At 48.5% G+C, this 23,942-nt stretch overlaps 2 long non-coding RNA genes across 3 annotated transcripts; one reads left to right on the top strand and one right to left on the bottom strand.

Annotated features, from left to right (window-relative positions):
- Positions 1–1,445: 1,445 nt before the first annotated feature.
- Positions 1,446–12,049, bottom strand: LOC311604806. Of its 2 annotated transcripts, XR_014781687.1 has the most exons (3): positions 10,018–11,390; positions 9,352–9,425; positions 1,446–8,959 (listed from the first exon to the last, which is right to left on the bottom strand). It is a non-coding gene; the product is annotated as an uncharacterized lncRNA (long non-coding RNA). The 2 variants fall into 2 exon arrangements; XR_014781686.1 differs by having other exon boundaries at positions 1,446–9,425; positions 10,018–12,049.
- Positions 12,050–19,349: 7,300 nt separating this feature from the next.
- Positions 19,350–22,654, top strand: LOC311605265. Its single transcript, XR_014781872.1, has 3 exons — positions 19,350–19,521; positions 19,743–19,790; positions 22,513–22,654. It is a non-coding gene; the product is annotated as an uncharacterized lncRNA (long non-coding RNA).
- Positions 22,655–23,942: the final 1,288 nt, after the last annotated feature.

Consider the following 23,942-nt stretch of genomic DNA (forward strand, 5'->3'; position numbering starts at 1 on the left):
CACATTACAGTAAGGTATAAGTAATTAAAACCTTTAAATGGCCTGTAGAGTTTGACTAATCACCTGATGAAGCATGGGCAGTTGCAGCAACCACACTTACAGCTACTACATTCGCATTTCTGAGTAATTGCCTTTAATACCAGCTCTTTCATTTCTGAGGCCCAGATTAGAGCCTCGGGAGTGTAGAATGTATTTTTAGTGTAGATTGAGAACTGTTGAAAACTTGAGTCTTCAGGTGCCAGGCGTCTACTGTAGCATCAGTAAGTATTTAGCAGAAACTAGCTCCATAATGAATGGAATTCAATTCCACACATGGTTTGTTCAAGCACACTTAAAACGTAGTCTACTTTTAAATGTCTTTTAAATGTAAATACTTAGATGAAGCTTTTCTTTGTTTCAATATAGTCATTTGCATCATCAGCCTTGGTTTCAGCATTTATCTTTTGAACAAGTTGGTTTCATAATCTGTTAAATGAATTTGAGGATCATGTGTATTAAACCCTGTTGCCCAGACGTGTGGGAACAGTGCGTCATAAAGCATGGATCTCACTCTGGTTGTATAGCGTCGTCATTTGCATCATGTGCTGCAGTTAGGGACTGGGAACTGTCCAGTAAAATTTGGCCTGAGGAGTTTGCAAAGGAAAAGTGAAACTCATTGTAAACGGCTAAGGGGAAAGGATCAGGCAGAAACAAGAAGTAACAGTGACATCAGAATACGGAGCCTTGATAGGGAGTAAAGGGCTGCTGTCTAGTTTATCAGTCTAGAGTTGTTAGGGAGCGGTGAGGAATAGAGCATCCAAATGGTCCTGCTGATACTGCGGAGGAATAGTAGGTGTTACATGCAGGAATATGCAGCGTTCATCTTCGGTAGTGCAAAGGTGGCTATACTCTTGGTATAAAGGAAAATGTGCTGGGTAGTGCATTTGAGTCATGAATTTTATCTGTTTTTAGATGGGGTCTTAGCAGCCATGCTCAGGATGGTCTTTAATTCCTTCACTATGGTACAAAACAATTTCAGTTTAACTCGGAGCAATACATATGCTCTCAGCAAGATTTTGATAGACTAGACCCTTGATTTTTGAGTTCCAAAATTGTATGTTAGCTTAAATTAAGACTTTCTCTCTACAGTTGAAGTACTTACTCAATGATGGATGGCATTTACAACCATAGTACTAGTCAGTAACCTTGGTCTATATTTCTTAAGTGAATCCTCCCTCCCCCAGCTTAGTGAGAAGCAACCTAATGGTCATGTTTTTTGTTAGTAGTGTGCATGTGATGCTAGGTTTCATGATTGTGCTAATTGGTCCTGGAGTAAATAAGTCAGCAGAGAACTTCCTGAGAGGAGTGAGCACGACTTAGCAGTTATTTGCAGATAGCTAAGCAATAGTTGCTTCAGGGCACTAATTTTGTTGATATTTGCATGTTTCGGTTGATTTTTTATTTACACAAAACCTAGACCTGTGATTATATCTGAAGTTCTAGGGATCTTTTCTAGATCTTAGAATGCAAGGACATAAACTGAAACTGGGTACCCTGCAGTTGTCTTTAGAAGGAAGAGGAGCTTGTTTGTTAGACATGAGTCAGGAGCTGTGTTCTGTTGGGGGCCCTCCTGTTTATGAACTTTAAAATGGCTCACTGGGACAGGTGCACTGGTCTCTCTTTGTACATTGAAGAAAGCCATTGAAATGAAAGTCATTGGAGGCTGTTAAATATGCTTCAGAGATGTCTTTATTAGAAACTGTCATGTTCATTCCTTAACTACATACAACATCTCAGACATTTTGTAAAGCCAAGCATTTTGGGCAGCTTATAAATATTCATTTTCCAGAAGCCAACAGCAGGAAGTTGAAATCATTTTTGGTACTAAATATACAGATGTGCACACATTGAACACACTTGCCACTTAGCTCATAGGCACTGCAAAATGTATTTCTATACTGTGTGAGTGTGTATGTGTGTAGAATTACTTGAACTGGAGATTTAAGTTTTATAATTTAACCATAATACCCCCATTTAATCTTCATTAATATGCTTTATATGGATCTCTAGAAAACAGTCATATACTTTTTGTTTGTTTTTAAAGATAGGGTTTCTCTGTGTAGCCTTGACTATCCTTGTAGACCAGGCTGGCCTCGAACTCATAGTGATCTGCCTGCATCTGCCTCCCAAGTGCTGGGATTAAAGACGGCATGTGCCACCATGCCCAGCTAACAGTCATATTCTTTAAAACCATCTGTCCGTGTGTGATGGTACATGCCTGTAATCCCAGCACTGGAGAGGCTAAGGTAGAAGGATCATAAGAAAGGCTGGTCTGCCTCCATTGTAAGTCTATTGCAAAAAAACAAAAGCAGTACGTTTAGGGCTAGGGAAATGGCTCAGAGGTTAAGAGCATTGTCTGTTCTTCCAAAGGTCCTGAATTCAATTCCCAGCAACCACATCGTGCCTCACAACCATCTATAATGAGATCTGGTGCCCTCTTGTGGAGTCCAGGCACATATTCTGGCAGAATGCTGCATAAATAATAAACAAAAACAAAAACAGTACATTTGTATTGTTTGATTAGATTTTTTAGCTGAAATACCCATATTAAGGTTACAGATGGAATATCTGCTTGTATTATGCAGGTAGGTCGGACAGGTCTGAGGTTACAAGACTTCTGATCTAGTTTGTATTCAATTTGGATTTTCTTTTGGGCACAGTAAGACATTGCAAAGAAAATCTAGTATGCCTGGAAAGCCCAAAGAATAGCTCTCTAGTCTTCAAGGCACAGGTAATTTGTGTCTGTTTTGTCCCTTTGCTTTCCTGTTTATAGTCTTCTGTAGGGGCCTGTGACATTTGCTCCTCCTATTAGCATATCTCCCTCTGCTGGGTTGTGAGCCTTGAGTTTTGTGAACTCACTGTCCCTAGCTCACAGGCAGAAACCTGTGACTGCATAAAGAAGCACAGGGCAGAGGCAGGTGGATCTCTTGAGTGTGTGGCCAGCCTGATCTACTTAGTGAGCTGTAGGCCAGCCAGAACTACAGAGTGAGACCGTCTCGAGAAAACAGACAACAAAGACTGGGAGCAGCTCAGTTGACAATGGCCTTGCAAGTACGAGGGCTTGGGACTGATCTCCAGAGCCCATGTGAAAATGCCAGGTCTGGTGGCATGTACTGGGGAAGTAGAGGGAACAAAAGGCTCCCTGGGGCTTGCTGGCCAGCCCTGTCTCAAAGGTGGAGGACATCATGAGCCCACGGCTGTCCTTCTGGCCGTTACACACCTCATAAGAAAAGAAAATGCAGTCCCCTTTCACTTGCCAGGTGACTGGTGTGGTTCATAAATCCTTTGGTGGGGCTGGAGTGATGGCTCAGTGGTTAAGAGCACTTACTGCTCTTGCAGAGGACCCTGAGTTCAGTTCTAGCATCCATGTCGGGTGACTCAGAACTGTGCCCGTACACAGTCATATACATGGCTAAAAATAAGTAATTCCTTGTAAAATAAATAAATATTCCTAGTGATGAGCTCGTTAGCCAAGAAGCTGAATGGAGAGCTGGTACAGTGTGATCTGCCCACTTGGAAACTAGGAGACCCCTAGGTGTTAAGCTGTGGGTGCTGACCAAAGGTTTGTCTGCAGCCTCTGGTTCTTGATGAGCTGAGTGCAAACTTGAAGGATGCTTTTTAATTGTTTGGCTCTGTTAACTGCAAACCTCTGGTTGGTACAGCAGTGTCATATGGTTTGTCAGGATAGCTGCTTACTTAGAAAAGGGGGGTGGAGAAGTCACATGGCCATAGGGTTTGGGTCCAGTGTCTCAGCTAGAGGCAGCTTTGCTTTCCTCTCTGACAGGTTGCCATCTGCCCCCAGCATGCTTAAGGTTTTCTGGAGTCAAGTGCTCTCAGCGCATCTGAAACACAACCTGCCGTGACTGGTAGCTCTTCCTGTGAATGTGCGGTACTGTAATGCTACCCATAAAGCCAGGGAAGCGAGACAGTGTGCTGCTTGGACTTGGATGTGAAGTAATACAGTCCACCAAGTATGCAAGGAGGGGTCTTTCTTGAATGAAGACTAAAAATGAGATGCAAAGGGTGTGTGGCTGGGTGGCATTTGATTAGCATGGGTGAGGCCCTAGTTTCAGTCCCCAGTACAAAAGGAAAGGAAAAGATGGAAAGGGCTAAAAGGGCATGCAGTGTGCCTAGCCTGGTGGGTTAGTGATGAGCCAAGGCTGCCTGGGCAGGTTTGCTAACCTGTTAGCTTGCAGACTGGTGGCTGTCAGAACATTTGGAGTGGCTATATTTCCAGAAGCTTTTGGCTGTCAGAACATTCTGAACTTACATCTTAGACTTTCTTTCAGCACCGTGTGGATGCAGTGGTGCACGCCTGTGATCCCAGCACTTGGGAGGCAAAGGCAGGCGGACCATTGTGAGGACAGCCAGGGCCATGCAGAGAAACCCTGTGTCAAAAAAGAGAGAAGCCTTTGATCATCAGATCCAGTTTGTTCACCCAGAAACAGTCTCTCTGGCTTGTGAGGGATGCTTTTTTTGAAATCAAATTAATCAACCATCTTAAACTTGTTGCTTGGCTTCTGAGTGAGTTATTAGCACTGTTTACTGTCACCCCAGTGGGAGGTTGAAGCAGTCAGCTCCTGGAATACAGGGGTCGGGCTTCCATCCCCTTGACTCTCCTGAGCAGCTTGTTAGAGTTGCATGTGTCTGCTTTAGGTGGTCTTGCATTTTACCTTCACCACCTCTTCTGCCTGTTCATTCATACTGATACTTGCTTGTCAGGCCTCCATGCTAGGCGCTGTAGCAGGGACTGAGACCTGATGCAGGCTTTAGGCTGCTGGGCTTGAAATTGAGGCTGTAGCTACCCCAGGGACTGAGGATCACAATGGCGTCAGCATGAGAACATTCTTGGCTCCTTTTTTTTTTGTTGAAGTTAGCCATCGCGCGCGCACAGACACACACACTTTATATTGAAACCTTGCCTAGAAGTCCTTGAATCTCAGGAGCCACAGAGAAGAATGAGCCAGTGGTCACCATGCTGTGTTTTCACACATGGTCTGATAGCCTAGGTAGGGTTTCAAGGGATAGCCCTGACCAAGCACTTGCCCTGTCCAACACCAGGATGCTGACAGCAGGCCACATAGAACACTTAGCTGCTGAGCCTTGTAGCTGAACCCCTGCCTCTCCATCTCTGCCTCTTTTCTTTGCTTCTTGAGAGTCTGATCTGAAGTCCTGCAGGCGCTCCTGCTTCTCCTAGGTCTGTGTTTTCTCCTTTGTCAGAATGGCCCCTGGGTGCCTGGCTACCTTGGTTTGTTTGTTTGTTTGTTTGTTTGTTCACCAGGCTTGCCAGCAAAGCCTGCTCCTCTAGGATCTTGTGGCACCCTACGAGCCCAGAAGCTTCACAACCCTAAGTCAGCTGTCGAGTGATGGCTGGCTTTGGAGCTTCGGCATTTCTCACATGTGTGGTTGCTTGCTTCAGTCCTGGGTTTTCTGGTCTAAGTTACTTTCTCCTGGGCCACTCTAACTGCCTGTGGCATGTTAGTCTTTTCTATTTCTCGATTCCCTTCAGGAAGCTTGGATCTGCTCTTGTAATTTAGCACTTCCCCAACTGATTGGGAAAGCATCTGTACAATATGAAAACTTCCTCAAGTACCAGCCCATGTCACAGGTTGGTTTGAGAGATGAGACACATAAAGGCATCTAAAGTACCAAACAGAAGAAAAAAGAAAAATAGTTCAGGCATGGTAGCTCACATGCCTTTAATCCCAGCACTTGGGAAGTACAGGTAGATGGATCTCTTGAGAGATCAAGGCCACCCTGGTCTATGTAGTAAGATCCTGTCCTAAAAGGAAAGAGAAATTTCATCATATGTTTGCTCAGAGTTATGTTTTTTTAATGGTAATATACTCACTACATAAAAAAGTGTTGCCATTTCAAATAACAGTAGTGTAGAACCAAGGGAATCAATAATGAATTCCACACTAAGCTGGATGACGTAGGCCTTTAATCCAGCCGCTCAAGACCAGCCTGGGCAGCGTGAGGCCTTGTCTGAAAAGAGCTCGGGGTGGAACTAAGTAGTAGAGAGCTAGTTTGGTGTGTGTGAGGCCCTGGGGTCCATCCCCAGCACTGCACATGTGAGTATGTGCACACACACGCACACATTTCACATGTGTTTTGGGGCTGTTGAGTTTGCAGACCATGGTCATAAAAGGCATTTGAGGATTCTAAGACCCTCCCTCCTACTCCCACCTATGCTAAGAATTTAGGTTTCCAACAATCACACATACACAAAGCAGCCAGTTAAACATCCGTCATCTGGGTACCCACTGAGGCAGCAGCACCTAGGTGTCTCTCCGAGCTGCACTCTGTGAAGTCTCACTGTGTGTGTTCCTTACAGAAAGGTCACTTGATTAGAGGCTGCAAACTCTGGAGAATGTAGCTTTATTACTAATGATTTTAGTCTTTTCTATGATGGAAAAAAAATGCTCTGAAGAGTTAGAACAAGGCCTATAAGAACCAGTATTTTCATGTTTTCTTTTAAATACTTGGAATAGTATTACATTTCAGATTAGTCTTTAAATGCTAGATTTGAGAGACATTGAAATGCTGACACAGACTGTGTGCTAGGGTGGTAAGTTATTCTTTCCTTTTCAAAATGTTTGTAAAGTGCTTATATTTTATAATAAAAGCAATAAATATGAATGTTGAATTTTTCTGGGCCTCCAAAGATGAGTGTGATCCTCAAAGCAGTTGCAGACAGCTTTCTATAGCCCCTCCCCCCCTCCCAAAAAAAGAGAGAGCCAATGTGTTAACATGCTTCCTGTTTGGAGGTCAGATCATTATTCACATAAACCCCCTGTGAGCTGGTCCAGCCCTGGTGTTCAGTGATGCATCTCTGTCCCACCCAAGGCAGGATCTTGACTCTGTCCAGCTGAAAATCCACTGTGGCCTGCAGGGTGTGCAGGTCTAGATCAGAGCACCCCTGCCTTGCTCTCACTGGCACACCCTCTCTCCGTCTTCCAGGCCCCAGCAGTGGGGGGCCTTGCCAGTTACCTCAGGACGCTGCCCCTGACTGCTCGTGGCACATGTTGCTTTGTTGCCTTCTTACCCCCTGGTCCTTAGGTTGTTTCACTCTTGTGAAATGTGAGCTTTAGGACCAGAACTGTTCAAAGACTATGGTTGTAGCTCAATGGTAGATCAGTTGCCTCAAATGTACGTGGTCTGACATTGCAAACTCAGCCCAGCCAACACCAAGTCACCAGATGGAGTCTTCAAACAGTACCTGAATGGTAGGTGTCTGATAGGAATTCTTTACTTGGTCACACTGTGATACATTTGCAAATAAGGACGTTAAGTTAAAAGTGTAAGACAATTTGAAGGGGCTGGAGAGATGGCTCAGAGGTTAAGAGCACTGGCTGCTCTTCCAAAGGTTTTGAGTTCAATTCCCAGCAACCTCATGGTGGCTCACAACCATCTATAACGAGATCTTGTGCCCTCTCCTGGCCTGCAGGCATTACGTGCAGGCAGAATATTGTATGCATAGTAAATCTTTAAAAAAAAAAAAAAAAAGATAATTTGACAGGAAACTTCCACAAAAGATACAGAAACCAGTCTGTGTCCCAAGCAATCATGTGACTGCTTGGTATTTCCCCCTCCAAAACCAAACTACCTCCTGGACACTGCCCACTGAAAAGAGGGGAGGAGGAGTTTGCATGCCCTGTTAGGGATTGACAGGCAGACTGCTTCAGGCAGCTGCTGCCCTTGAGTCTATGCAAAGAGCTGGCGGTGTCTGTTGTGTAGACTGCTGCTTAGCTCTTGTTTGTAAGGGCCAACCAAACCAGAGGAAATGGCAGCCAAAGTGCAGTGATTGCTGATAAATGGTTCCTGTGACGTGCCATCAGGTAGATCTAAAAAGGCATGAAAACAACAGCTGAAGCTTCAATGTGAAAGGCTTGTTGCTAAACTGACTTGTAACTGGATACTTTCTTCAGGCATAATGACCAGGCATTACCAAATAGTGCCAAGCAAAAGCCATTAGCCTCTCACAGACTACACAAGCTGCCCACTAGCCATGACTGCTTTGGAAGGAGAGAGACCAGGAATGCTGCCTTCTGCCAGAGCAGTGGTCACCACTGACAGTTAACAAGTGGTCTCACTAATACTTTAAACTACATACCAGCTGGTCATGGATGAGAGGCCGAGCCTGAGGCGGGCGGCTTGCCTGATATTTGAAGGACAGCCTGGGCTACACAGACTGAGTCCTGGTCTCAGAAAACCTAGTTAGGGCCGGTGAGATGGCTCAGCTGATAAAAGTGCCTGCTGCACAAGCTAGCATCCAAGGAGAAGCAGAGAACCAACTTTCCAAAGTTTAACCTCTGACCTTTACATAAGTGGTACTTGCGTGCACACACACACATAATAAATTTTGTTTTAGTGAAAAAAATGAAAATGTACACATTTCTAAATGAGGGTTTCTCTGTGTAGCCTTGCCTGTTGTGGACTCACTTTGTAGACCAGGCTGGCCTTGAACTCATAGCAACCCACCTGTCTCTGCCTCTTGAGTGCTGGGATTAAAGGTGTGGACCACCACACCCGGCCTTTTTCTTCATAACTTTAAAGAGATGCTATCCACCACCATAGGGATCTTCCAGATAAGAAAGTACAGCAACAGGCAAAATGGCTCCGCAAATAAAGGCATTTGCCACCAAGCCTGAGCTGGGCTGGGGCACTTACATGGTGGAAGGAAAGAACTGACTCCACTAAGTTGCCCTCTGATCATATATACACTATGGCGCTGCTGCACACACGCGCGCGCACACACACACAAATAAAAATACAAAATTTTAAAACATTTTAATGCGGGAGTTATCACAGACTCCCTTTGAAGCCAGTCTGCACAGAAGTGCTTTTGCTGCCCTCTGCTGCCTATGGAGGGTATGGCGGTGTCTGAACTGCTGGTTCCCAGGGCCTCCCAGCCAACCTGAAAGAAAGCTGGAGCCGCTTGGGAGGAGTTCACTCCTAAACATGCAACTTAATCCAGTTGGCCCTTGGCACAGCATGCCTGTGACACACCCCACTCCAAGCTACACATCACAACAGAACGGAAAAGACTTGGATGGTTAATGGAATTTCACACACACACACACACACACACACACACACACACACACGCCACACACAGACCAACCCACGACACTCAGCGCATTTGTCTCCCCAACAGAAACAAGCTGGAACAAAGAAAGCTGACCCTCCTCCGCTTTGCCTGTTGCAGGGCGTTACTTATGCACGTGGTGGTGTGAGAGGAGCAGAGCAGTTGTTCCCACTCATTGGGTGACAGTACAGTATGGTTGAGCTAATGGGATGAACCCTTACCTGAATCCATCCACACACTTAGGGCCTGGATAACCGTGCCTTACTCCCCTGACTTGTCTTGCCTGTGTCTTCACCTGTCAAATGGAGATAATGGTAGCTAGAGTTAATCCAATGGAGATTGCTAAATCCACATGCCTAGCCTATGTAACCTTCTTTGCATAAGCATCATGTCTACCACTAAAAGCACTGCGGTTTTTTTCTCCAAACCATGACCTGTTTCAAAGTCCTCCGGCCTCCCTCATTTCATCCATCTCCAAATAATCTCAGATCTTCCTCTTGTGCATGCAGCCGGCCCCACTGCTTGCTGCTGGACCTGCACAAATGTGCACAGATGCACCTGGCTGCTGCATGCTTATACAGCATATGTTAGTGTCCTCACGTGGACGTGGTGGTCCCCTGCCACTCTAGTTCCTTCTGAGGTCCCCAAGCATTATGTGGGTTCTGGGGACCCAAACCCTGGGCCTCACACTTGCATAGCAAGCCTTTTATGCACTGAGCCACCTTCCTACTGAGTCCTCAAGGCGTGTGTGCTGCCATTGACCGTGAGGGTCAGGTCTTGCTCCTGAGAACAGCAACTCCACCTCCTAGTCCGCAGGCTGGCATACAGCAGGCGCTCAAGTGTGTTAACTGGATGAAGGAATATGAGACTGGCCGGGCGCTCCATACCTCTCCAGAGTCCTGTGTGGTCTCTGTGTTTTACTCTGTGGCATGGTGAAACTTTTGTGTTCACACCATGTCCCTCCTGGAGCAGGAAAATTTGATGAAATCCAGGTGAAGAGGCACCATTGTTTGGCCTTCTTTCTGGGAGGGACTCACATTCTGGCCAATTTTAATGCCTTTGAACTCCCAGCTTAGACTTTCTTTTCGGCTCTTCATAGGATGACGAGCCTGGTGGGGAGAATCCCTCGCTCTCTGATGGGTGAAGTGTTTGGAGCCACACAGTGACAGAAAGCCACCCCTGTAATAAGATGGCCCCAGGCCCCATTGTCCTGTCCTGCAAGCCTCAGACACTGGGGCAGTGACTGGGAGAGCATTCAGCATTCAGTCTCAGGTCACTGTCTCCTTTTGCTCTTTTCAGGCGCAGAAAGAAAGAGGCACACTGAGGGAACAGGACCCTGCCGCTCAGCCATCCTGTGGTCTCAGGTGCAAGATGTGCTTGCTTCAACTGCTTCAGGAAGTTGCCTAGGCCAGTGGTGCCTGTGGCCTGGATGTCATCTCTGCCCCAGCTTGCTGTTTGTGAAGTGTAGGAGAGCACCAGCTGCTCAACGGACCCTCATCTGGGTCTTCTATGAAGTCACCGCTGGAGATGGTTGTGTCACTAGGGCTTTGTGGCTGAGTAACAGCTGCTTTGTCTTTATGGGGTGTGTTCCCAGGAAACCCTGTGTCTCTTACAGCTAGTGTGTAGGAGGGGAAGAGTCTAACTAGCCAGGAATGGAGGAACCTCAGGCCAAGTTCTAGGGCTACTTGGGTTAGCAGGCTCTCATGTCCCCACGTCATCTATGGCCTCATGACAAAGATGGCAGGAGACAGAGGATTCTGTGAGGGAGCAAGCTAGCATACCTCCCTTGATTGAACACACCTCAGAAGTTTCCATGACCATGTGAGGAAATGTTTGCTAGTGAGTGTTCTCATAAAGCATCAAGTGTATGCCACGCATGGTGGCCCATGCCTTTAATCCCAGCCCTCAGGAGGCAGGGACAGGTGGATCTCTGTGAGGCCAGCCTGGTCTACAGAGTGACTCCAGGACAGCCAAGGCTACACAAAAACCCTGTCTTGAAAAACCAAATAAATAAACGGCCGAGTGTCCCCCACCCCCACCCCCAGTCTACAGCCCTCTAGAGGAGGTGAGCCAGGCACCCACGCTTCATGCCAATGTGAGTTATACGGAGGCAGGTGGATTCCCCCGGCTGTCCATCAGAGGATGGTTTCTGTGTGTGGATGCTCACTGTGAGCTTGAATTGTGCTGATGTAAATTGAGTTGAGTTGCTTTGAATCAAATTGGATGAAAATAAATTGATGTGAAAGGCTTATAGACATGTATGAATCTTGCTGGGGGCCAGACCTAGGGGCGGGGTCAAAGTCAAAAGGTGAAGGCAATCACCCTGGTCTTCCCAGGTGTATCCAATGACTGTGCTGTGGGACTTGTGGCAAAAGCACATTTGAAACTTCAGGTGGGAATGTAAGAGCAAGTGAAGGCCGCAGGAAGCAGCCTTGCATCTGGCCCACGACACAGGCTCACCTTTGTTCACACAGTCACATACAGATAAAGCGAATCCACTGAACCACTGCATTGGAATCCCCTGGGAACAGCCCCTCTCCTCCCCCTCCCCCTCCCCCTCCCCGTCCTTCCTCCTCCTACCCCACCAGTCTAAGTCAAACTCTGGAGTCTCAGGGGTCTGGCTCATGAGTCTGTACCAAACAACAAAAACAAAACAAAAAGCAAACAAACAAACAAAAAAAAAAACGGGAAAAAATCTGAAAGAATCTCTGGGGAGGTGGGGTGCTGCTGCATCTCAGCAAGGCTGCTGGCACCCCATTTGCCCTTCCTAACTTCATGAACCACTTTATCTTGGATTCAAATGAACATATGCGCATCTTCCAAGATCTTGAACATACAGAGAGCCCTTCCGCTTTGTTTTGTTTTTTGATTCTGAACTGGTTCTTGAGGAGCCATACTCTAGTGCTAGTAAAAAATTAAACTCAGGCCGGGCGTGGTGGCGCACACCTTTAATCCCAGCACTGGAAGGCAGAGGCAGGCGGGTCGCTGTGAGTTCAAGGCCAGCCTGGTCTCCAAAGTGAGTCCAGGACAGCCAAGGCTACACAGATCTCAAAGGATAAACAAACAAACAAAAATTAAACTCAGAAGAAAGGGTGGTGCCACCGGATGTCCCAGGTAATGCTTGAGCCCAGAAGTTAGAGGCCAAAGTAGGCTACATAGCACGACTCAACTAAATGAACAAATAAACACTGAAATTTGAACTCAGGACCCAGCAGATAGTGTGATGATACAGAGGACTGTGGGACACAAAACAGATCCCCACTGGTCAGTGATCCTTGAACGCTGTGTTGGGTACCTTCCCTCTCTGAGTCGGAGGTGAAGGGTTCACACCACCTATGGAGAGGTGCAGAACGCCATCGGATGGGGTGCAGTTCCAAGAATGGCCGACAGGGGGCGTCAGCATGCAACATCTCAAGAGGAGGTCACACCACAAACTGGAGTTGACGTTTTCCCCACAGTGTTGGGGGGTGGACAAAGGATAATTTGGTGGGAATCCTGTTTTCTTTTCCTTCTACTATGTGGATTCCTGAAATCAATCTCTTCAGGCTTGATGGCAGATGCCCACATCCACAAATCATCATGGTGGCCCCGGCCCCAGGTCATTGTGTTTGAAAGGACCACATTATCCCCGTATGTCCCTGGAGATCGGACGTTGGAGATCTGTCTCTTAAACTTATAAGCCCGTGGGCACATGCTTGCTTGAGCTCCGATGCTCAAGTGCTGGGGAAAGGACATTTTATACCCATTTTAGAGATAAAGATAATTAAAGTCTAGAGGACCTGAACGGCTTGAATATAATAATGAGGCTGGGATTTGAAGCCCGTTACGTGGCTCCAATTCCTATCAGCGTCTTACGATCTTCCGCCCCATGGTTCCTTTAGGTAGGAGGGTCTTAGCTGACACCACACCTTAGAAAGCTCTTACTGCGTGACCCCATCCCACAGGCGCTGACCAGTTGGCCTGGGGAGGCCCCACACCGTCACTGTTCTGGGGATCTGGATGCTCCCCAGGTGACAAATGTGTGGCCACAGGGAGAGGACCACTAGTCTTGGAGGAAAAAGCTTGGGAAGGAGGGTCAGAGCTACAGACACGTGCTCTGTGAGCCCCACACGGGTCACTGATTAAATTCCCAGGCCAGCTTGACCACAGGTGTGGTCATCCAAGAGCATCAGGTGCAGCAGAAGGCAAGGTGGGTGGGGCCAGGCTTGGGAAGAAGATTTAAGGTGTCAGTCTCCATTGAAAAGGCATGGATGCTGGGCCGGGGGGGGGGGGGGGGGTGGGGGGGGGGTGGCGCATGCCTTTAATCCCAGCACTCGGAAGGCAGAAGCAGGTGGATCTCTGTGAGTTCAGTCTAAAAAGTGAGTCCAGGACAGCCAAGGCTACGTAGAGAAACCTTGTATAAAATAATAAAATAAAATAAAATAAAATTTAAAAAATATAAAATAAATAAAATAATAAAAAATAAAATAAAATAATAAATAAAAAATATAATATAAAATAAATAAAATATAAAATAAAATAAATAAAAGGAAAGTCATGGAGGACACAGGAGTGAAGCCTGCCTGAGGGGGATTTCTGTAGATTCTTTGGATGTGAGCCAGCCTCTTTGTCCTGTCACCCTACTTTGCAGGACCCTGGTAGTCTGGTGCTCTTTTATAGTGACAAGGTGTCTTTCAGGCACCCTGACCCTTAGAATCTCCCTCCATAAGCAGGGCATGGTGGATACACACCTTTAATGCTAGCACTCGGGAGGCAGTGTCTGGTGGATCTCTGTAAGAGGCCAGCCTGGTCTACAAAGTAAGTTCCAGGACAGCCAGGGCTATACAGAGAAGCCCTGTCTCAAAAAACCAAAAAAAGAAAGGTCGGGGAGAGGTGTGTGGATGTACACACATTTTTGTTTTGATCCCAAGTGTGCGACTTGTGAGAGAACAGGTGATGTTTATCCACTAGAAGATGAACCCCCTCGTGTAGGGTTTGGTTTTTGCCAGCTGAAACACATCTTAGTGCAGACTCTGAGTGGCGATACATATATGAGCCCAAAACAGGAGGCTGGGGCTTTTTGGGTCTTGCTATTGTTTGGCTGTTCATCAGTCCACTTTGAGATGCTCCTAGAGAGAACCATCCAAAAAAATGATGCTTCAGGGCTCTGGGTCCCTGCTGCTGCTGTTCCAGGTTCCTGCAGTAGTTTTGGTGGAATTGCTGGTCTGCTGAAATCCTGCCAACTACACCAGGGGAATCCCTCCCAGGAACGGAGTGCAAAAAGGTCTACTTTTCCTGTTCCCATAAACCTCCTTTCTCTCCTATCTAGGGTAGGTGGGTTGGAAGGGAGGTGTAAGCATTAACCTCAGATAAAGTAGGTTTGGAAAAAGTAGAAGCCTATGGGGAGGGTGTGTGTGGGGGGGGAGGGCTGAGAAAGAAGGAAAGCAAGTAAGCAAAGAATCCCCTCTATGGCGCCTTCAAGGTGTGTGCCTTTGTTTCCGCTTTCTACAGGCAAGAAATGGGCTCCTTTGTTCTTTGTGCCCTAAGGTAACCCTGAATAAAGCTATTTCAGATCCTTTGGTGGGGGGGGGGGGGCGGCTCAGGTGAAGCCTCACACAGCTGCCTCTCAGAGTTCAAGGCTGGCTGGCCACCCCCTTGCAGGTAGCTGGCCTTCCTGGGATTCTGGCAGCAGCTGTGGCTCCTGACCAACTTACAGGCTGATAAAATTCACCGCATGGTGGGACAGCCCCAGAGTGCACAACTGTGCTGCTGTCACAGGAGACCTGCACTCCAGGGCCACGCCTTCAGAGTTGGGTTGGGGATATTTTTCCTTAGTCTACTTCTTGTTTTGCTTCCAAAGGACCTATTCAATCCCACTGCTCCCTCCAGCCAGCTCCGGTCTTTACTATCACTGCCTGTAGACTCTCCTAACCCGCCCCCCCCCCCCCATGACTGGCGCACACACCGAACAGCTGCCTTTTGTTTCTTGATGCTAAGCTCGTTTTCATACCTACAAGGTCATGCCCCTTGTAGCTGTCCCTCCAGCTTTTCAGGGGCCTCTCTGGCACTACACTGTCCTGGGTTCCTAAACTGGTCCTGGCCCCAGCTGGCGCTTTGCAAATAACCACTCATATCCCTGAATCCACCAACAGTGGCATCCTTTTTTTTAATCCCACTGACAGACCTTTGTTCCTCCATTTTCTTCCCGTGTCCCCCTCTCTGGGGGAGGCAGACACCTGTTTTCTGTAGGTCTCCTCGTCACTGCAATGCCGTCCCTTCCTCTCTCCCTTGTGGCCATAGCAACCAATATCCCTCTCTCTCTTCACTTGCCTCAGTAACAATTCTGTCCTCTCTGAGTCTCTTTTATCTGCCCCTCCCACAAGCTCCTGTCCTCTAGTCTCGGAAGACTCCCCAGTTCCCTGCACCCCACCGCAGGTGACAGTTTAATCTCTCTTCTCCTTCCTTGTCAAACTCCCCAGCTTCACTTCTTTACCTCCTCCTGGAGCCTGGTGTCAGCCCCTACCCTTGGAGGCTGGTGTCAGCCCCTACCCTCGGAGGCTGGTGTCAGCCCCTACCCTCGGAGCCTGGTGTCAGCCCCTACCCTCGGAGCCTGGTGTCAGCCCCTACCCTCGGAGGCTGGTGTCAGCCCCTACCCTCGGAGGCTGGTGTCAGCCCCTACCCTCGGAGCCTGGTGTCAGCCCCTACCCTCGGAGCCTGGTGTCAGCCCCTACCCTCGGAGGCTGGTGTCAGCCCCTACCCTCGGAGGCTGGTGTCAGCCCCTACCCTCGGAGGCTGGTGTCAGCCCCTACCCTCGGAGGCTGGTGTCAGCCCCTACCCTCGGAGGCTGGTGTCAGCCCCTACCCTCGGAGCCTGGTGTCAGCCCCTACCCTCGGAGGCTGGTGTCAGCCCCTACCCTCGGAGGCTGGTGTCAGCCCCTACCCTCGGAGGCTGGTGTCAGCCCCTACCCTCGGAGGCTGGCTCAGGGACCACACACTGCCCCCCCCCCCTTGGGTGATGGTTCTCGCACAGCTCTCTGGTCCTTATCATCCCACCCTCAGCTCCTGCTGTACCTGATGTAGTGACTCTTTCAAAGTCTTCTCCGCCCTGCCCCACCTTGGTTTCATTCTTCTTTCTCTTTGCCGCTTTCTTCCTCTTCTTCCTTCTCCTTCCAAGTCCACTTTAAACTACCTTACTCCTGGCTGTGGCTCTCCAGAGCTCCCTAGGCTCAATCGCCCCACCTAGAGCACTTTCATCATACCAAAGACACGTCACTAATGAGCTAGCCCATTGCTGCGGATGCCCACCATGGCCAAGTGGCTTAGTAGAGTTGTCTCCTTCCTGGTTCCACTGCCAAGTTTTCTTGGGGACCACCCTCCTACTGATAACCTTCCCAGGGAACACTTCTGGATAGTGACTTCCTCCTGAGGGTCAACTCCTGGCAATCACTTTCCCGGGGCCCAATTCCTAGGGACCACCTGCTGGGGTTTACCTCCTTTGGACCACTTCTCAAGGACACATCCTGGGGTCCACTCTTCTGGGACTGAGTCCTGGGACCCATCTCTTAGGGAAAGAAAAACGATTAAGATTAATGCTCAGTCAACATACCAATGTTATAATCTGGAGACTGGGAGAGGTGACAATTCTTCCCGCCTCTATGGTCATTTCAGGTAGTGATAGACATCTGCTCATTTACCACACAAATGACTTGTGGCCTCACATGGGACCCAGGCTCATACTGGCCAGGAAGAAAAGACCCTGGCCTTTTAGCAGGACAAGCTCCTAGGTTTGCTCAGTATCAAACTCAGTATCAAAGTGACCTGGTGGGGCCACCATTGATGCCATACTGGGGACCTGCAAGGATGACAAGGAAGGGAGGAAAGCAGGGCAGGAGTGTGGCAGCAAGGCTCTGGAGCTAGCCCCAGAGCATCTGGATCTGCCTGCACACAAGGCCACTGTCAGGATAGAGGCTGACATGTGTTCTCATTTGTGTCAGAGCTGGTCTGATCTGGATTCTCCGTACTTGCTAACCAAGGCTCACTGAGGTACCTCAAACAAGACAGAACCTGCAATCTCATGATCCATCAAGTCAGGGCCACTGTAGGCTTCCTCGGCTTATCATTGCCTCATCTTTCCCAGGCCCCAAATTACAACATTGATGCATTGACTTACCCCTCATCTTTTTTTTTTTTCCTTTCAGCCAAGCAGTGATGAGTTTGAGCTTGCCCTTGCTCCTCTTAGCACTGTTCCAGTCCAGCGTTGCTCCCTCTTGCCTCAGCTGATGGCAGAATGGCTAATCTTGGTTGTCAGTTTGACTGGATCCAGGATCAACTACAAGGCAGGCTGCTGGGAATCTGCTGGGGGATTCTCTTCATGATTTGACGTGGGAGGACTCGCTCTAGGTGTGGGCAGCACCTTCTGATGGCCGCGCAGATAAAAGGATGTGGAAGAAGGCTCTTCGTATTCGCCTGTTTGCTGTCGCTCTTGATGCCCAGGTCATCTACCCTATCGCTGCTACTGCTGATCCCTTTGCTGATATTAGAGCCAGGTTGTTGGGGCTTCTGGTGTGAACTGAAGACCAGTGGCCCTCTAGAAATCCCCCAGGCCTTCAGAGACAGATTAGGAGTGTGGAGGCATCCAGCCTCACCATTGGAGCAACGACTGGCCTCTCTGCCTTTCCAATGTAAGATAGCCACTGTTGGGTTACTCCAACCATAAGGCCTGCGTTGTCTAGAGAACACTGATTGGTGTAGCTAGGATGAACAATTACTAGAGCTCAGTTTGGCCCTGTGCTAACTGCTGTGCTCAAGAGCCTCCCGTGGCTGCTCCCAGCCGTGCAGATGCTCAAGCCTTCTGCGCCTGACTCCTGAAGTCCTTCCAGATGACTTTCCCTATGAGCTTGGTCTACAAGTCCCTCCTCCTGCCGCTGACTGTCCTCACTGCCTGTGTTTGCCACCTCAGTGGATAGCATATCTACCCTTCTTGCATCAGCATCACTTGCTGCTGCTCGTCCCTCCTGACCTGCCGAGAGGTCAGTCTGTCTGCTCCCTTTACTTTCTCCTTTAGCCTCGCTCAGCATCTGCAGGTGTTGGTGCTTTGTAAAATGTGCTGGGGAGTGAAGGACTGGGCGGGCTTACCCACCATACCTCCAGTCCCCAGCCCAGTTCTCCGTCTCCTGCTGGCCTCATTCCTGGGAGTTCCAGCATCTCACAGGTAGGCCCAGGGCCTTTTGCTTCTTGTCACCTGCCAGGCTTCTGCTCATCTCTGGAGGTCATTTTTAAGCTTTCCTACAAGAAGCCAATCTGCACACACACACACACACACACACACACACACACACACACACACACCTTCCCTCACTATACTGAGAGAGAGAGAGAGAGAGAGAGAGAGAGAGAGAGAGAGAGAGAGAGAGAGAGAGAGAGAGAGCCAGTGCATGTGTGTACTTACCCAGACATAATTTTTTAAAAGGTTGCCCACCCATAACAGAACTATTTTAGCATGATGTACTTAGCGTGCCAGTTAAGAATGTCCAGGTTGGGGTCTGGGGAGATGGCTCAGTGGTGAAATGTTGCTATGCGAGAACCTGAGTTCAGATCCTCGGTATCCTTGGAAAAAAAACTGGGTGTGGCGCCCTGATCCTATAATTCTATGGTCACTGGCTCACCAGCCAGCCAGTCTAGTCAATTTGAGCATCTGAGCTTTTTAGTGAGAGACCCTGTCTCAAAGAAAGTAAGGAGGCCAACAGATGGAGACATGTCAGTCACTGCACTCCATACTTGAACAAATAGGCACACATACCCACACACACTGAGGTACACACACACACACACACACACACACGTTTTCATCCTTTTTTTTTTTTCAAGACAAGGTTTCTCTATGTCACCCTGGCTGTCCTGGACTCACTTTGTAGACCAGGCTGGCCTTGAGCTCACAGAGATCCTCCTGCCTCTGCCTCTGAGATTAAAGGCGTGCGCCACCACGCCCGGATGATGTCATTTTCCACATCTCCCCTGTGACTCATCCATCCCTTCTCTCCTCTCTCCTCTCACAGTCAAGGTCACAGTTCACTCCAACTTTTCCCCAGCAGGATACAAATCCCAGAGAATCAAGGCCTTAAGAAAATAATTTAGAGACAGGGTTTATCTGAACTCTCTGTGTAAACCAGGCTGGCCTTGAACTCATGGAGATCCACTCACCTGAGAAGAATCAGGACTTTAATGAGTGAGATAAGGAGGATGGGAGTTGATCCTGGGTGGGTGGCTCCGCTGTGCCAACACAGAGAGTAGCTGTGTGGGCCGGGGAAGACGCCAGACTGTATGGAAGAGCTGATTATTGCCAGATCTCAGAGAGCTGTTCCAGCAAAGCAATGCCACAAGTGTGGAAGGTTTGTATAGAATCTGCAACTACAGGTACTCATCCTGAATCCCTGTGGCCTACATCCCCACATGTAATCAGCAGCAGATGGGCAAAAAATGTTTTAGAATACTGTCTGTGTTGTGAGCCACCATGTGGATGTTAGGAATTGAACCCTGGTCCTCTGAAAGAGCAGCAGCTAGTGTTTGTAACCACTGAGCAATAATTCCAGTCCCTATAATGCCATTTTATAAGGAAGCTTTGATCATCTTCCTAGGTTGATATCCATTAGAGCCTTGGAGAAGATCTCTATCAAGACAGACAGGTATCTCAGGGGTAGAGTCCTGCACGGTTTTCGGCTTCTGGAGCTGTGGTTGGCAGACTTTTCCAAGCTTCAGAACCATGAGAATTTAGCCTAACTCACGGCTAGGTTCCCTTGCCTGAAATCCTGGGTCAGCAGGTCTGAAATGGGATTTCCAACGGCAACTGAGGGAATTGCCTTCTAATGTCTGGGTGTGGGTGTGTGGCCCCGCTGAGGCTCCTGGGAGGAGGGCAAAGCCAGATCTGGATGGTCCATGCCGACGTGAGCCATCACTGGCACAGCCCTGCCAACTGTCAGTCATATGTCTCTCATAGTGCAGCGAGAGAACCAAGGCCTCACCAGCGACCTTGGGGTACTTGGAAGGTGCCACATCACCACTGCCTCCAAAGTTCACTGGAGCCATGTGCTGCTCCCTCCTTGTTTCCAGCTGCTGTCCTTATGATGGGCATCGGTCCTCCTGTCATGGACGTGGATACCTCACCCTGTGCATGGGCCTTGTGTCTGCTAGGCAGTTTCATCCTAACAAGGCTCTTGTCACTTCCCTGCTCAGCTCACTGGACTGAGGCTGAAGGCATCATGTGCAAAGTCTAAGGGGAAAATCTGACAGCAGAGTGGGGTGGGGTGTTGCGTCAATCTGTTATAGCGCTATGCAGTGTGCACAGAAAGGCAGGAAAGGAAGAGAGTCGCATTCAGATTTGCTATTTGTATTGAGACAGGGTCTCTCTACATAGCACCGATTGTTCTGGAATCCTCTATGTAGACCAGGCTGGTCCTGAAAACTCACAGAGAGCTGCTGCCTCTACCTCTTCAGTGCTTCAATTAAAGCCGCGTACTGCCACACCGGGTTGCATTCAGTTTTCATTGATTCCCTCCCCCCCCCACTTCCCATTTTCCCTGAAGCTCCTTAATTTTTTTTTTTTTTTTTTTTTTTTTTTTTTTTTTTTGGTTTTTCGAGACATGGTCTCTCTGTGTTAGCCTTGGCTGTCCTGGACTCACTTTGTAGACCAGGCTGGCCTGGAACTCACAGCGATCCGCCCGCCTCTGCCTCCCGAGTGCTGGGAATTAAAGGCGTGCGCCACCACTCCTGGCTTTAATTTTTTCATGTGGAGCAAACAGGTCTAACATCCATGTGAGGGAGCCGTGTGGGGTACCTTGTGGGAAGGGAGAGCCAGTGAGCAGCTTTGCACCCCACCCTCCTCATCTGGGAGTCTGGGCCTCAGCCATGACCATTTGTCAATTCCTGTGGGAGGCAGGCAAGACTCTGGCCAGGCCCGCAGCCGAAGCCTGGCAGGTCACTTCCCCACTTGGCTTCAGCTCTCTTCTCCTGAAAGTAAAACGAGGAAGGAGTGACAGCTTGCTCCTTATTTAGGACACCGAGTTTGGCAGCCTAAGGTTTGGAGGGCACGGTTTGGTTTTGTTGTCGTATAACGAGCAACCTTCAATTATAGGTTTAAAATAAACCCAGCCTTCCCGGCCTCCTTGAGAGTTGGTCACGGCAAGGGAGAGGCCCCAGCTGCTTGGGGCCTGTGTATTGGCACCAAGAGAGGCTGGCAGGCGGCTGCGGGTATAGCAAATGTCAGGACCATACAGTGGCTGTAATGGGAATGTCCCCCATAAGCTGCAGCAATTGAACACTTGGCAGTCTGGGGAAGTTTCAGGGGTGTGGCCTTGCTACTGGCGGAGGTTTGTCCTTTGAGGGGGTGGGGGAGACAGGTTTGAGAGCATTCTCTGCTTCAAGCTTGTAGTTCAGTTATGTGAGCTCTCAGCTGTTGCTTCGTCCACCAGGTCTGCTGAGTGCTTCCGTGCTTCTCCGCCATGATGGGCTCCTTACCCCTCTAGAACAAGGCCTTGGTGATGGTGTTTTATCACAGCCACAAAAAAGTAATCGGTGGACCTCCCCCCGCCCCCCCCCAGGACTCCAGGGTGAGTTGTGTGCTGAAGCTGTAGCTAGGTCTGCAGCTGCTGAGGCAGGGGCATGGCTCAGAGCGGGCCTCTAAATCTATGTCCCGATTTTCTTCTCCTCCACCTCAAACGCTGCCATCATCCGTGTCTGGAGTTTCTCCCCAAGGCTTCTGGGGTGAAGGCTTGGTTCCTAGCACATGACACTACTGAAAACATTCTTAAGGGGTAGGGCCAGTCGGAGGAAGTGAGATCCTTGGGGATGTGTGTGCCCTTAAAGAGGTTTCTGGGGGCCCTAGAGAGATGGCTCAGAGGTTAAGTGCACTGACTGCCATACCAAAGGTCCTGAGTTCAATTCCCAGCAACCACATGGTGACTTACAACTGTCTATAATGAGATCTGGTGCCCTCTTCTGGCCTGCAGGTGTACATGCAGGGCACAGCACTGTATATATAATTATAAATAAATAAATAAATAAATAAATAAATAATAAAGAGGCTACCGGGATGCAGGTCCTCCCCTTTCTCTTTGCTTCCCGGTTGCTGTGAGGCAGCCACAGCTGGCAAATGGGACAACTGACCACAGCTGGAAACCTCTGAAACTATGAACACAAACTTCACTTCTTGTTTTTGTTGAGAGCGTCTTGTTAAAGAATAAGCCCAGGCTGGCCTTGAACCTGAGACCCTCCCCCCTCAGCCTCCCGGGTGCTGTACCATCATGCCTGGCTAGGCTCCCATGCCAGATTTTGTCATGTTCCGGATTTGTTTATTTTATATTTCTGAGGTTTTTGCCTGCACGTATGTCTGTGTTCCATGTACACACTTAGTACCTGTGGAGTTCAGAAGAGCGCATCAGATCCCCGGGAACTGGAGTTATATGTGAGCCAGCACCGCGTGGTGGAGAAGAGGATAAAATCCAGGTCGTCTGCAAGAGCAACACGTGCTTCCATCTCTCCAGCCTCTTTCTTCCTTATAATTTGACTAAAAGTTTTATAATTTATAAAATTGATATTTTGTTATAGTAATGGAAAACTGGCTAATATAGATGGAGTCTAATAAGAGTTCTGTGTCGCCGGGCGTGGTGGCGCATGCCTTTAATCCCAGCACTCGGGAGGCAGAGACAGGCGGATCGCTGTGAGTTTGAGGCCAGCCTGGTCTACAAAGCGAGTCCAGGACAGTCAAGGCTACACAGAGAAACCCTGTCTCGAAAAACAAAAACAAAAACAAAAACAAACAAAAAAAAATCAAAAAAAAAAAAAGAGTTCTGTGAAGCTGGATATATCTTCTGAATCAAACTTTAGGCTCTAGGCCTGGGCCTCACTAATTTTAATATACTTAGGAATCCCCTGGGTTTTCATGTTCAAACAGCGCTGTTAATCCAGCAAATCTGGGTAGGCCTGAAGTTCTTATTCTAACCAGCTCCCAAGGAATACAGATGCTATTGGTCCTCAACCACACCCTGGGTTATCAGCCAGCAGTAAGGCCTGTCCTGGGTGGTCTACACAGGCCAGGTTTCCTATGGATGAGGATCTGATGGAGACCAGGCGGTGTGGGGGATGGTAAGACATATCTCCCTCCCATCTCCCAAAGTGAGGACTTCCCATAAACATCAAGGCCGCAGGAGAGTTCTGGGCATGATGGAGCTTTGAATCGCAAGGTGCCTTGAAACAGGAAATCTGACAGTCTGGTCCATCTAGTCTCTTTAAAGCTGGACAGTCAACTTTTCAGCATCACTGTTGATCATTGCGGACAGTCAGCCTGTCATCAGTAGAGATAAGAGCAGTTTCTTAGTCCAGTGGCCATTTTGTTACCGTTGTCTCTTGATGCCCCCATCTTCAATGATGCATAGGGAGATGCGGCCAGGAGCGGATGTCTCTCTCTGTCAGGAAAGCCCTCATCATTAAATGCCATATTCTGTGGATCTCTGAAAACCAACTGAGTCCAAAAAGATTTACTTCTCCTGTTCCCATTAACCTCCTTTCTCCAGGGTAGGTGGCTTGGAAGGGAGGTGTAAGAATTAAGAACCCCTAATAAAGTAGGTTTGGAAAAGGTCGAAGCCTACATTTTGGGGGTGTTGGGTAAGTGTTCCATCACTGAGCACTACCTCTGCTCCCTAACTTGACTAGTGGCCAGATTTAAGTCCCCTTAAAGTTAATTCCAGGAAGGACAGAGGCTTCCACAGTAGATAGTGGATGCATTAGGGCAGCCTAGGCTGAGACCAAATTCTCAGAACTGTAGAGAGGCTGATGGTCACCTT

The sequence above is a fragment of the Acomys minous genome (assembly GCF_964271855.1).
Source record: "Acomys minous genome assembly, chromosome: 9".
Classification (NCBI taxonomy): domain Eukaryota; kingdom Metazoa; phylum Chordata; class Mammalia; order Rodentia; family Muridae; genus Acomys; species Acomys minous.